Raw genomic sequence first — 15,364 nt, 5'->3', positions numbered from 1 at the left:
TGCAATTACAGCTCTGCTGGGAACATGAAATCCCTGGGAAAGGACCTCTGGCAGTCATCTGGTCCATCACCCTGCTCTGACACAGGATCAGCTTGACCTGCACCATTCCTGGAGGTCATTCTTAAGGACCCCCAATGGCAGCCTCCCCAGGCAATCTCGATTTAATTGAGAACTTCCTCAACCAAAGCATTAGCTGCCTGTTTCTGCTACAGAGCTACGGCAGCTGAGAGCCTCACACAGGTCCTCTGCCAGATGGGCATGTTCCCCTGTGAGTTATGTGGGTATCTCTCTAGCTGAAATCTCAGGAAATCTCACTAAGAATCTGATAGTAAAGGTCTGACTTAAAAACTGTCTGTGAAGGAGAAAGCTGTTTAGATGAATAGAGAGCTATCTGTTTCCTGCTCAAGAGGGTATTTATATGTGACCCTTGAAATTTAGCTCAACTGTGTGCTTGGTGTTAGGTGAATGCTAAAGTACTTTGCTGAATTCAGCCCAAACATCCATGTTTGTCTTCCTTAACTAGCTGAAGCCACATTAGTTAAAGAATTTGGACAGCACAGGAAACCTTAAATTATCTGGCAATCAGTAACAGTAGAGTTAATGCCTGTGCTTGCTTTCCTGCTCTCTGTGAGGGTAAGTGAAAGTAGAGCACTACCACAAGCGAGTCCTGCGTTATCTCCACACCAGTCCAAAAAGATTGGGCTTTAACATCAGGCATATGGCTACCTCTTCCATCTCAGAGTCAGACCGCATGTTAAACATCACTTTTCTGCCATGGGTCATTATTTTACAAGGAGGTCCATCATCAAAAACAATATACAGTTTTAGGTAAAAAACTGGTAGGCTTCATCTGTGACACCACGAAGTCGCCTCAAAAAAGTTCCCAGAACAGAACTGCTCTACTTTGATTCTGACAAAGGCGAGGGATGCAAGATCATGGGACATGCAGCCACTTTGCAATGGTAATAAAGTATTACTAGATATCACACAACGATTTCAAGTTCTTGGCAACCTGGTCATATAGTCTGGGTTAGGGTAAAATTGACTGTTCTCGTTCTATGAGTATCTGCAATATATCTTCACAGAAAAGTAATTTATGAGAAACTTATACAATTCCAACAGTGTCACCCAGGTGAATTTTACTTGTTGTAGGAGAAATTAACTCTCTTACTGCTATCTGTCTGAGCAGGAACCTGAAGGCAGTCAGGTCTTCTTAGGGCTGCCTCCATGTTTGGTAGGTCCAAACCTCTGGTGCTCAGAAACTAGACATTTGCAAAGGCAAATGCAATTAATTCCACATAAGTTTCAGATCATTTGCTGGTTTATGCAGTATTCCAGCCAGCTAAATTTGTCTCAATAATTAATGCATTACACCAGCAAGCAGCCTTCCTTATGAGCCATCGTTGACAATTGTGACTAGCCTTTTCACATATCCTTCAGTAACCAAATATAAATAACTCTCTGTCTTCAGAGACCATGTTGTTGTGGTCCACGCCACGCTGTAATTAATGAATGGTGTTTTCAATTAATTACTTTTCTCTTTCAATATCGATTTAGGATGATCGCTGACCAGGGGATGCCTTTAAACATTTAACTTCTTGCAGAGAACTGTTTGGTTGCTTGGTTTTTTTTTTTTTTTAGAATGGTGTTCAGATACTGTCTAGCACTACGATGTGGAAAAAACAAGGTCAAGTCACTAGTTATGCCTGAGACAAAGCAGAAATTTTTTTTCTCCTATGGAATATGTGCCATGCACCGTTGTTCTTATAAGTCCCAGAAGCTGCCAGCTAGCACAAGGCTGGCATATTCGACTGCACAGAGCTGGTCCTGTAGAGATGAATTAGCATGGACACCTCCATCGTACATCCACTGTGATGGTTCAGACACCAAGGGTCCCTTCATCCCCACCAGTACCATAAGAACCAAAGCTATGCCCTTGCTTTTCACCATTCTCCTGCCTTCTCAGTCAAATACCAGCCAAAATCAGTCCATCACTGCAAAACAGTCTGGCCTGATGCAGCACAAATCACAGCGGAAAATTGTTCACCAAAATGCTTTCCAGGCTGCTGTAACTTGAGCAATGGTTTGGCTGGATTTCCTCCCACCCCTCAATAGTGAGCAAAGCAATTACACTAAAAATAGTTCAAGAGGAGAACTACTGAAAGTGAGGATCTACTTTTCACCAAGATGTAGTTACCGGCTGAAAATTTCTTAGATAAGACTGGAGTGGTTGCCAGTAGTGACTGCTCTAATTAAAAGCAAAATAATTTTCATTACCACCACTTTGCTTCACACAACAGTAACGTCCTGAAGCAGTCACCTTTTCAGCCTACGTCCATTACTGTAAAAAAGGCCTCAACTTGGTAAACGTTGTCCGCTCAGGCAATGCAAACAAATATCCTCCCTATAATTTTAGAGGACAGGTGTAATTCCATGTAAGCGTGCAGCAAACACCCACGTCGGGTGTGCACCAGGTCTCCTCTCTTTCCATGTAACATTCTCACACCTGTGGTGACATGAGATGTCAATTACCAACTCTGAAACTGCAGCCTGGCTCAAAGTCAAGCCATACTCTTTTTCGCCTGTGCATCACGACCCCCTGTGCTGACCCAGGTGAAATTTCACTACATTTCACTGTAGTGAAATGCTGTTTGTGCCTTGTCTGTACATTTTGGGTTAAAGCTTCTGGAACCAGGGCTTAATAATTGCATGAAAGCTGGCACAGATTTTCACTCCCATCTTTCACTGCTTTGTCACATCCACAACCCTAAAGGATTAAAAGAAAGAAAGGTTTTGTCTCTGAAGAAGCTGGAAATGGCTGATCCCCCACCGAGAACAAATCTTGGGGAAAAAAAGGCTAGACTATCACTATTCTCAGCACAGAGGATTCAAAGCAGAAAACTGGAGGTATTTGTGCATGGAGGAGAGGATGCTCAGTGTGTGGGTGCCAGGGAATGCAGTAGCTCACTTCCAGAGTGAAATCAGCTTATGTTTGAAGCATGACATGACCACATCCCTCACTGAGGGCTATCTCCTTTGCCTGCCATGGAGAAATTACCATGACTGTAAAGCTGACATGATGGCTTATGCAGCAAAACACTGCTCTTAAGCAGCAGGCGTAGCTACTCAGCATCTGTTGGCTCAAGAACAAGCAGAAGCCCTTAGCCCCACGACACAGAGCACTGAACTTGTGCTGAGAGGTACCAACCACCTTCGCTAGACTCTGGTTCACAGTGTTCATTTAGGATGCTCACAGTTTGCTTTAAAATGATTTAATCTGCACAGCCGCCACAAGGACTGGTTCTGCCTTTCCCTCCACCTCCAGCTGCGCATTCCTGCCTGCTCCCCTCCACCCAGCAGATGGTGAGCTGGCTCACAGACCCCAGCTCTCTGAAAAGCAACCACACTGTTGTGTTGCTAGGGTTAGTTAGGTGGCATGAACACATGGCTGAAGGGGATATGAGTATGAAGGGATGGGGTGGGATTAGCCTTTCAGCAGCTGTGTGGACTTAGGTCAACTCCAGCCATCCAGATCTCACCCACACTAGATCTCCAAGCCCATGGCAGGCTCCACGGGGAGCATGCACAGGAGCCTGGGAGCTTACAGGTTACTGTACCTAATTTCACAAGATAAAGAGCTGTGCTCTGCAAGTGCCAACTGCTCCAGCATTCAGGCTGGGGAAGATTCCCGCTCGTCCCAATTCAGCCTTGTTCATCAAATGCACTTTGAGTCACAAGGTACTAGAAAGAATACAATGAAAAGGACTGGGGTTTATATCCCAGCAGCCAAAAAATGCAAGAGGTAAGATTTCAACCGTAAAGTTAGTTTAGCCATTCTGTCAATTGAAAATATTTTCCACACTTGCTGTTTCCAGTAATCTTTGTAGCAGCACCATACCTATTATTCCATCAAATGCACTCCAGAAGAGCAGCCAGGTCAGTACAGCAGCATAGGTGATGTTTTCCATCACTCCTTCCCTTTCTCACTCCGAGAGAATTCAAGCACACAGTCTCATGTTGCAGTCACAAGGGCTTGTGCTTCTCACTTTGTCATGGGAAGTCTATTCTTGTAGTCAGGTTGGAGAACGCCTGATGTTGCTCTCGGAGAGAGATCGCAAGCTCACATGCTCTGATTGAGTTCAGGCTAGGTGTTTGCAATGGCACATTCACCAACCAGAATCTCATTTCCTTCGGAGATCTGAGATGAACAGAGGTGATGGTTTTAATTCTCCTCAAATCAAAGGGTTAAATGTATCCCCGCAAAACAGCTCACCTCCCTTAAGGATGCAGACTACAGTGCCTTATCGGGATCTTTCAGATCTGCTCGGTGATTACGCCCTCCTTTACAGGGAGTAAAGTTATCAGCTGTGATATAAAACCTCAAAGCAAGACATTTCGCATCTTTGCTCCCGTTTGTTATTTAAGACACTGGACTGCTCATGCTACATCGACCATACATAACAAATCATTTTAAAGGATGTTTTAATATCTGTTCCACAGATCTGCATTGGTGTCCTCTCTGACACTTTACTAAAGCCAATAAACACATGCCTATAACGAAGAACTGCTGTAACAGCACTTGACTTTTTGACCAGCGTATCAATTCTCCCTTTGTGCACGGGCAAAGGGGGTATTTATTTAATTGTGCTTCCTTCTCCTGGGCTCTGCGGTTCATGCTGTTCCCAGTCATGCTCCATGGAGTCCGGAGGATGTCAGCTTCACCACTAATACTCCGGGAGCTGAACCTTGTCGGGATCAGCCAAGGATTTCATCAGCACAAGGTCAATGCAGACACCTCCCTTCCTGTGGGAAACTCTGCTGTGAAGCGGCTCCCTGGCCTGGTGCTCTGCAGCACGGAGAGCGCTTTCTGCAAGCTGTGGATGCCTTTTCAAGTCTGAGTAGGGCTATCGGAGATAAAATCACAGCCATTTGAGCATAATGTAGAGAGCATCACACACCACTGAACCACCAGAAGTGCAAAGCTGTGCCTACGCAGACGCTCGCTGGGCCGAGATCTGCAATATGCCTCGGCAGCGGCTGGGTGTGAGAGGATCCGAGCGCAGGCGGGCAAAACGATTGAAGGAGAAGAATTACTCCTGGCAGTCCTCTTCAGGAGGTACATATGCATAGGAATCAGTATGCATGCACAAATGTGTCCGTACGCACAGGCGCACTGAGCAGGCAGACAAGCACATAAAGAGACAGCATAAACACAGACGGCATCCTGTGCGATTACTGACCCATTTTTCCATGCTATGCTGTGGTTTCTTTGGAAGTTATTAGTGCTCAGCGCTGCAAGAACACAGAAAGCCCTTTCAGCAGCGCGGCCTGAGCCGTGTTGTTTACGTGCTGGGGTTCCTGCCTACCCTAACGTCCTGCCTGTCATAAGGCAATAAGAGCAAATCCGGATCTCAAAAATAATGAAGTTTTTTGGGGTCTCCAAGGTGTTATGTTAAACAATCAACAACAACAAACACCTGTCTGAAAAATAATACTTTCTGACTCAAGAGAGCTGTTTCCTAAGCTTAATTTTTGTTTTATGTATACTGAGTTCCTCCAGCAGTAACACTATGTGGGGCACACGGTGGGATCCTGCTTCTGAGTTTAATAGTAGCACATAAGGCTGTAAATGTTCCATCCCTGGAAACATTCAAGGTCAGGTTGGACGGGGCTTTGAGCAACCTCATCTAGTGGAAGGTGCCCCTGCTCATTGCAGGGGGGTTGGACTAGATGACCTTTAAAGGTCCCTTCCAACCCAAACCATTTTGTGATTCTGAATCTATAAGCCCAGAATTGGGACCTATGTGCATCCCCTCTACACAGCATCTGTTCAGTTTATGGCCTTTAGTAAATGTTTACTCCTCCCAGCTCTGCAGTGAGAGAAGAGAGCCATTCTGCTCAACTCCTGCCTCTTTAGTAGCATTGTCATGACTGCAGATTTCTTCGTCAGTGGCACGAGAAAGAGAGAGTACAGCCCAGCCTTCTGAGTGCAGATTGATTGTGTGAGGCTGGTATTTCAGGGATTTTTAAAAAAAAAAAAAAAAAAATCAACCTGAGATGCTTTGTTTGGTGTCCAGTGAGATTTGTTTCAGACATTATTCAACAGGACATACAAGAACATCACTTTCATAGAGTAGCTTAAGAGGACAGAACCAGGCCTTTAAATAAATTGTCATGTTATTTAAAAGGATGCAAAGTAAATATAATGTGAGGCTTGTGGGTCAAGATAAGGACAGGGAGATTTCACTGACCAATTACCATCACAGGCAAAACAGACTCTACTTGAGGAAATTAATTCAACCAGAGTAGGGTAATGAGAAATAATATAAAATCTTAAAACACCTTCCCCTACCCCTCCTGTCTTCCCAGGCTCGAGTTCACTCCCGAGTTCTCTACCTCCTCCTGCTGAGTGGTGCAAGGGGGATGGGGAATGGGCATTGTGGAAACCTCTGCTCCGGCACCTGGAGCACCTCCTCCCCCTCCTTCTTCACCGACCTTGGTGTCTGCAGAGTTGTTTCTCTCACTGCTTTCTCCTGGTTGCTGTTATTCCCCTTCTTAAATGCGTTATCACAGAGGCATTGCCACTGTCGCTGATGGGCTCGGCCTTGGCCAGCAGCGGGTTCGTCTTGGAGTTGGTTGGCATTGGCTCTATCTGGGGGGAGCTTCGAGCAGCTTCTCACAGATGCCACCCCTGTAGCCCCTGGCTACCAAAACCTTGCCATAGAAACCCAATACAGAAGCAAAACTAGAAGATAATGAATGAGGAATTAGGAAAATTAAGCAACGTGAAAGACAGAAAAAGCAAAGCTGCAGATGGCTGCATTAGGGGATCCTCTCCTGAGCTTAACAGGTCATATCCCAGAAGAACACATTCCACAAAACAAACTCTAACAAAGTTGAATAGGGCAAGGAATTCACAAAGAAGGGATATCTGGGAGATGGAATTATCCTGGCATCTATCTATCCCCTTCAAATATGAGTCAATATACAGGCAATTGCTCAGCTTAAACAGTCTGTTGAACCCGTTGCCACTGAATTGTTTTGAAGGTCACATCTTAATCTCTGACGTGTCTAAAAGAGATGTTTTCATTTATATATTTGCTCAAATCACTTAGCCATACGCGTTTGTTCTAAGCTGCTGTTTCTAGCAGTTTGCCAGGTTTTTTTTATACAGGATATTTAAAAAACACTACCAAAAATGTTTAAAAATAGGTTGAAACAAATCTTTTAATTAATGCATGAAGAAAAGATACGACATTTCTACATTTCCTGTGCTATGCTCATGCACTGCACTAAAATTAACAAATAGTTTAGAAATGTCAACCTGTATATCCAAGAGGATGATAAAACGAGGATAATATTTAGCTAATAATGACCACATAGTAGTCCCTAACTAATGAGGAGGTAAAATCTTTGTCACATGGGCATTAACAATAATAGCTGATGCCACTGGTAATAGACTTGCTTTACTATGCTTTTATTTTTCAAAGCCCCTTAGAAGTAGATCCTAGATTCCCTAGTGTTCACAACCCACGCAGGAGAAACCCACATCTCTCAAACGCATCACCACACTCTTTCTTTGGACTTTGTGGCATCCTGGATTTGTGAGCATCGCTGAATTTCCTGAGTTTCCCAGGTCTGACAGGCCGGCTCCTCTCCAAACAGCTCCTCGAGCTGTCAGAGCTGTCAGATCAGACTTCCTGACGGAGTCCCTGCCACTCAGGAATGAGTGACTTTCAGGCAGCACTCATGACTTCATATCTGATGATAGACTATCTGTCTTATCCTTACCTTACACCTAACATCTAGTTTGCAGTAAAGACAGCCCATGCATGCACCGACATGCAGGTGAGGTGGCTGATACTAGACCAGGACGGAAATGTGCAATAAGGAAAACTCCAGCATGACCAAAAGGTCGTACCACTTGCAAGCCAATGATTTTCACATGAATCACTTGGATGCATTTTGAGCTGCTCTTGTATGTTTCTGATGTGGGGTCTGCTTGGATTCTATTTTTCCAACCTTAAATCCATGCATGTTCATTAACATGAGGCAGTATCCAAGGTACACTGAGTTCCTCTTATGGCAGAATGAAAATACTGTGGCCCAGATTCAGGCTGTCTAAACTCCACTTCAGTTTCTGTGCTTAAAAATTTCCATTGCTGATTAAAGCTTTTGGTGGTGTCCAGCTGATACGAAACATAAAGCATAGGGACGAACATTGAAGTATATGAAACTAGCTTCAGTTCTCAGCTAGAAGATCACATCATAATAAAGGCACCCCTGAAAAGAGCTAAAGAGGTGGGACAAATACCTTTGGACCACACCAGACCAACGCAGAAATAAAAAACTTAAGCTGTAATTTTCCTCTGTGAAAAGATTGACTCTTGGATAGAGAACAAGCATAGGAATCACCAGCCCAAATGGTCTATGCAAAATGTACGATCAATCAAAAATGGAGGGAAGGAAGGACAGATTACATGGGGTGATGGAGGACTCACTACAGAAATTGCTGTCATTTCCACTGTGATATTCTGGAAGGCAGCTATAAAAACCACTTACTTCTCTTAAAGCAAGACGCAATTTGTACCTAGCACGGTTGTCGTATCAGGGTGAGGTATCTGCAAACTATTGACGAGGGCACTATGGAACTGTTACAGTGATTCAGAGGCATAGCATTTGCCATCCTTTATCATAGTCTCATGCATCTGTATTTCTCCTTCAAAACAGTGTTATTAGAGCTTTTATATCAGAAGGCACTCAGTTCTGCACAAATTTAGAGCCTGATTTCTGTTCTAATGCACCCATGCTAAATAAGTCCCATGATAGATAGGTAGACAGTTAGCTAGATAGACAGACAGATGTCAAAAGACAATGAGTGAATGCATAATTAAGCAAGCAATGAACCTAATAGAAAAGCCTGGGTACCTTACTCTGTATATACCTATACATGCACACTCAATGTGTGCATGCACTTACGCGTATGTGAGAACGTGCATGAAAACACACCCATTCTAAATCCAGATGCAGTTTAATATTGACGGCATCGAATCGTATCAAACACTTCCTCCCAAAACTGCATTAAATACAGCAGGTTGGGCTGTAAAGATAGCAAAACACTATTTTCAGCTCTCTTCACAACTTCTTGTGTTACTGAAACGTCTAACTTATGTGGAAAATCAGATGGGTTTGGAAATTTGCCCAAACCAGTTGCCAGCTCAGTATATCTCTAATACTTGGAATCCTCTAAATATAGGCCTTTTATTCTGGAAGAAGCAAGCGCTGAGGATGCTATTCTGCTACTTGGAGCAGTGGTTTCATTTTCCCTTCTGAGACGCACAGTTCAAACCGAGGGGGAAACAAAGGAACTGCTGTTCTCCCTATTCTAATTAATTTATTTAATAAACAAGTCAATAATTTCTTCTTTGTTACAGGGAATTTTTTTAGGGTCTTTATTTTGGAAAGATAGTTTCTCCAGAGGAATTGCCAGGGGCCCATCTAGTCCAGTATCCTGTCTCTGACAGTGGCTAATGCCACGGACAGTTATGGAATAACCCATTTATAAGGGAAGTTTCTTCGCCCTGAGGAGTTTGAGGTTGCCTGTGCCTGGAAGCATGCACGTTTATAATGCTTATTTTTGTCTGCTCATATATAACCACAGATGTTCTCACCAGTCCTATGCAGTTCTAATCCTTCCTGCTAGACTCTCCGACTCGGTGATGCCTAATGGCAGCCGTTTCACACAGGTTACTTGTGCGCTGCATCGCTGTGAGGCTGAGTGCATAAATTTGCCGTGTATTGCCTTTCAGTGTTGCTGGAAGCTCCTGTCTGACGAGAAGAGAGAGAAGCAAAGCCTGGTTTACGTTCCCCACACCATTTGATAGAGGATGGGGGTGCTTTTTGGAGTTTTTTCTCTTTTCTTACTTTTAGCGTGTTGCCTTCCATTTCTCCCTCCCACACTTCAATTTTTTCACAGTCTCTTTTCAGAGACAGCTTGCTGTGTTTTAGCTTTTCTCTTATCCCCTCTACAGCTTTTCTTTTTCTCCAGTATCTTTTTTAGAAATGCAGGACTCAGGAGACTATTCAAAATCCATCAACCCCCATCTTAAAACTAGTCTGCAGCTTTCCTCCTCTCACTGCTGCAGATGCTCACAGCTCTGACGGGAACTCACAATGGCTTATATGGTGACCATTCGCTGTGGGCCAGCTTACACCTTCGTGTCCTTGTGATCGTCCAAGGGGTTTTCCACCCACCAGCTTTGCCTGTGACTAAAGTAGAGGGCACTCAGCATCCTTCACACGGTCTACTTGAAGTGCAAAAAGAGATGTTTTTCTCCTCTCTTCCTGAAAGATGCCTCTGAAATGGTGGAACAGCCACACGGTTGTATCCTAAGGACTTCCTGCCCCATTCTTTATACATCCCTGAGTTTTATTTGCTCTCCTAACCAACCCTGCCCAGCGTGCAGAGAATACCACACAGCTTCCCACAGGCCTCTTCCCAGGCAGTGACAGCTGACCATGCATCAAGCAGAGGGGGCAGATCTTCTCTACCCAGACTTACCAGCTGTCTTCACACATAGATCCAACGCAGAGAGGCAGATCAGGACTGATGTCTGGACTTGTATCAGTGGCATGAACACAATGGCACCTTCACTTCCTTGGGATTCAAGCAACACGATGCTGCTGCTGGTGCTGGCCAGAACCTGCCTGCAAAACTCTTTGATCCTAAGAGTGAGAGGGCACCATGGATTAATGTTTTCTGGCACGTGCAATGAGACCTCACCTTTTTCCCCCTTGAAAGACTGGTTGTTTCAGAGTAGCTTCAACTCACTGATACCTTGATTTCTAATGCTCCAGTGGCCCTCCTGCTAAGTCAGCCAGCAGAAAGGAGAGAGCAGGAAGTTGGACAGCCCTCATGCTCCCTACAAAGGAGGTTAGTGATTTAGAGACCTTCATAAGGAAAAAGGCTGTCTGGAGATACCACCTCACAGTCTGAGGCAAGGATGGGAAAGTCAAAGTCCCCAGAGGGGACTCGGCAGGGTTACCTATGCTGCTCCCTTGGTGTCTCCCCAGTCCTGTGGGATGTGCACATCATAAGAACAGTGAAAGAAAGCCAGCCATAGAGGTGGACTTTCATCTTGGTGCTGTGTTCTTTGCTCTTCATTAGCAGGAAGCTCCTATTTGTGAGGTTAAAGCTTCATGAAGACTCTGGGCTCCCAGCCTTGCTAATGCCTCTTCCAATCGCCAGGCAGCAGCAGCCAGAAAGCCTGAACACTTCAGTGAACAGCCTACCAGCTAGAGGAGAAGACTAAAGGCCAACCATTATCAAATACCCTGATCAGCAAATGCGTGCAGCCGAAAACAGCTACTTGATACTTGCAGGGTGGAGGCAGTCCTGTAACTGCAGATGGGCTGAAAAGCAGCAAGGAACAACGTCACAATCACAGAAGGGTTTGATGGATGGAGAGGCAAATTTTACACAGACAGGGGAAAGAACTTATCTCTGCCATTGGTGAACGGGAAGCTATGAAAGAACAGCAGGACAGAAATGAACAAAGCAAATAATTAGGCAAATTAAATATTTGTCTTTTCTGCACTTTGATATGCTGAGACAGTCAGTGGTAGAGGGTCCTGCTAAAGGCAAGCCTGTTCAGGGAACGCACTCAACTCCTCTCTGCACAGGGCCAGAAAAAAGCAGCCTGAAGCGGCTTCACTTGAACCATCCCAAACAGATGTGCATCTAACCGGGGTTAAAATCCCAGTGCTGGAGAGTCCACCCTCTCCCCAGACAATCCATTCCAGCATTCAACACCCCTTCCAGGAGGTTTTTTCTAACATTTAAGCTGTCTTTCCTTGCTCTAATTTCAGGTCAGTGCCTCTTCTCCCCTCCACTGCAAGCGTAGGGAACAGATGACTCTGGCTGTCTTTGCAGCCATATTTTACACATTTAAAGGCAGTTATTGCATCTGCACTTCTATCACTCTCCCTGCCCAAGGCTCCTGAAAGGACCCTGTTACCCCAGAAGCCGACAGTCTCGCATGTCTAATGGTGTCATCCTATAAAAAACACCCTTCTGAGCAAGGGCAGGCCACCATTCTCAGTTTATCGTCTAAATCCTAAAGAGGCTATGTGACTTTCCCAAGGTCAGATGGCAATCCTTGGAGAAAAGCTAGCTGCATCTCCCGCAATCCCTCTCTTCCAAGCCCACCTGCTGGGCTCTCCACCTCCTGTTCCAGGGTGAGAACTGAGTGCTGTAGGCTCCGTTCCTCAAAATGACTCACTTTCTCAGTGTTTTCATAATGTGGAGAAGAAGGTGACTCAGAAACTACTCCTCAATAAATAAATCATGGGTTGTTCTACAAGGGTGAGCTGCAAAAGGACAGTGAGTCTTTTCAGCGCTGTACAAGCCGCTTGTGTTATACCTCCTGACCGCTTCGTGGCTGGAGCCTCTCCAACATCTGCCAGACTATTTAAGATAATCTGCCTGCTTTATCTCGCAATTGGTGTTAGGAGATTGTCTGGGGGCCTTGTCCAAAAGGAAAGCCCCCAATTTACAAACACATAATAATGAATGGCCTCTCCCCAGCTCTCTCGAGAGGCAGCAGGTCCGAGAGGTGTGATTTTGCAGACAGGGAATGAGGCCCAGGGAGATTTGGTGACCTGCCAAGAATCACACAGGAAAGCCATGTCAGCTCGAGGAATTAAACCCCGCTCTGCTGAGCTCCAGCCCGGTTGTGTGCCTGAGCCCAGCTCCTGACTGTTACTGCAGCAATGGTTCGTGCTGAGCGTGCACAGCTCAAAAGCTGTCCGTGGATTTTTACCAGAAAGGGGATCGAGTTATAATATTTGGAACTGGCTCTCCCACACTCTGAACTCCTGGTTACCTGAGTTCAGGCATTTGGTTTTTAACCCTTCCGTATAAAAAGAGAGGACCAACAAAAAGAAAAAAAATAGTTATTTTCGGAGACCAGAACTCCCCCACAGAAGCTCAGGGTGCTAGAAACCAGGGTGAGCAGCATCACTCATTGCATTGCTTTTAATTTTTATAAGATTCACGGGGTTTAAGGTTAGACAGCCTGACTGTTCTGTGAGAGAGCCACTCCATGCACAGGACCAGCTTGGCAGCTGTGCAAAACACAAGTGGCAAGCGAGCCCCCCACTCTCCCTCCCTGCCTCCGAAGAGATCAGCTCCACAGGGCTGCTTTGTACTCTCCACAGCCCTGCAGGAGCTGAGGCATCGTCAGGGTGACTCAGAGTATTCATAAAGTCTTCGGGGAAACTTTCAAGGTAAAATATTTTGTAATGGAAGCCTTAAGTCACTATAGGTCAGGATAACCACGGCCTTGAAAACAGAGAGGAAAACAAGTGTTACCTGGCTGTCAATGGGCCCATCTCCCCATGCTGCAGAGGGTGAGCAGTCACGGAGAAGCCAGCCCTAAAAGATCTGCAGTCTTACAGCACTCTGCCCATTTTTCCTTCTTGGCAATTTGCTTTCTGGGCTTTCCCAGTCTCCTCTTTGGTTCACTGGGCACTAGAAGACTGGAAGTCCCTAAACTCTGAAGCCCTGGGGCAGTCCAAGGAATTTAAACTGTGTATAGGGTGGGTGAGATGGGAACGCTTCTCTGTACAAACACACAACTCCTCAACCTGTCCCAAAGAGCAGGTTGGGCGCACACAGCCCAACCAGATGGTTGTTTCCATGCAAGGAAAATCCAGACCTGTGGCCAAGACACAGACATGGTCTAGATTAGAAAACCAGGGCTGAGGGATGCTCTTAGCACAGAATATAAATGCAGTAACAACCTGCACGGGCCTCAAAAAAAAGTTCTTCAAAAGGCGAAAATCTAAAGTTGTCTTGATTTTCACACTGCCTAGTCCCTCTCTCATTTACCTTTAACTCTGGGGGAAACCTTGAAATGTAAATTGGTCGCATTTCAGAATTATACATGTTTTTCCTTCCAAAATTTCAATATCTAATGATCTCTGCTCATCAGCCAATTATTACCATATTGATAAGCACAGCTCGTTTAAACAGTATTAGTACCACACTACATGATCATATTCTAGTGTCCCTAAAAGAGAAGTTGAAAGGAAGAGCTTCTTTGCAGGCATAAAGCTCCATTTGCAGTGACCAGAAAAGCAGATCTCAATTCAGTGTGCAAGGTGTTCGGTGCATTTGATGTAATCCCAAATTGCACTATTTATTTTGTGTACATTCTTTATCAGCTCAGAGATTGGTAAACAACCACTATACATTTGGAATAGAATATTGATGTCATTTCCCAGGTGACAATTTTAATAGTCAATATATTTGATTCAAGAACTGACAGCTGCAGTTTAAAGCTGGGAAGATTTGATTTAATAAGAGATATATCCCGTGCAATAGACCATTTGGTTAATGCAGGAAGAAATTTGGTTTGTGACTGATCCCTTCCCTCAGCAAAAGGCAAAAGAGCTTCAGCCAGCAGCGCCTGTGTTACAGCACCCTGAACCAATTTCTCACTGCACTCTATTTCAGCGTATGAGATATGCATTTCCCAATTAATAAGCATCTCGCGCTGCTCACTTGACTTCTTCAGAGTGTCAAGTATCTGCAGCATTTCTGAATCCCGAGCAGAGTCCTCCAGCACCTCACAAGTGAGCGGCAGAATAACCAACCCACCCAAGGCGGACACCTCCTAATCCATGCAGGAAAAGCTCAGGACCAAGGTTGGAAAGGGAGAAGGAAGCTCTTAAATACCACACATCTTAACATAAGAAAGCAAAGGGGAGGCAGGGCTTTTTGGATATGAAAGGAATGACAAAGGAAAGGAAAATGGATGTTCAGGACAAATTTTCTTCCTCCTGAATGAAAAAAATGGAAAAAAAATCAAAATTTGTGGGAGAGAGGGGACAGAAATATTTTAAGCTCACATCATCTTAGGTCCTACATATATATGTGGGGCTGCAGAGAGGACTGCCTGTATTTATAATGGGGGAGGACCAACTTACTAATTTTGGTAGCCTTTGCTTGGGTAGTTACATTTATTTTATCTGCCTTTTGCTAAAGCCAAGTTAGTAATTTCTGGTGCAGAATACTTCTTCCAAAAATGCCTGAGTTACGTCCCTTAGAACACCATGGCTATGCCACCAGTGTACACTTTACACCTTGTTTTTTGATGCTCTAACCAGTGTTCCAAATCCTGTGTATTCTTTCCTTACCCTTTGCGAGACATCTATCAGACATCTTTGAAGTCCACTTTTCCAAGTGAAATTGTAAACCTGACAGTATTTATCCACAGCCTCTGCTCTCATGTACGTGAGCATGAGTCCATTTGAATGTGCATGGGCAACCCCTGCCCTGGGCAGGGCCAAATCAGTGGGT

The 15,364-nt window shown here is 44.8% G+C and overlaps 1 long non-coding RNA gene across 2 annotated transcripts in view; it reads right to left on the bottom strand.

The window, feature by feature from the left end:
* Positions 1–3,924: 3,924 nt before the first annotated feature.
* LOC141742174 (uncharacterized) overlaps positions 3,925–15,364 on the bottom strand; it is a 107,782-nt gene continuing 96,342 nt past the window's right edge. The window contains exons 8-10 of one of the 2 annotated variants that reach the window (XR_012586614.1): positions 10,562–10,725; positions 9,672–9,828; positions 3,925–4,198 (exon numbers count right to left, since the gene is read on the bottom strand). This is a non-coding gene — a long non-coding RNA (uncharacterized LOC141742174). Of the gene's footprint in view, positions 4,199–9,419; positions 9,829–10,561; positions 10,726–15,364 lie in introns of those variants that run through there. The other variant, XR_012586613.1, reaches the window with a different exon arrangement.

The sequence above is a fragment of the Larus michahellis genome, chromosome 4 (genome assembly GCF_964199755.1).
Source record: "Larus michahellis chromosome 4, bLarMic1.1, whole genome shotgun sequence".
NCBI classification, from domain to species: Eukaryota; Metazoa; Chordata; class Aves; order Charadriiformes; family Laridae; genus Larus; species Larus michahellis.
The sequence above is the reverse complement of the archived record's forward strand: the minus strand, read 5'-3'. Positions and strand labels throughout refer to the sequence as shown.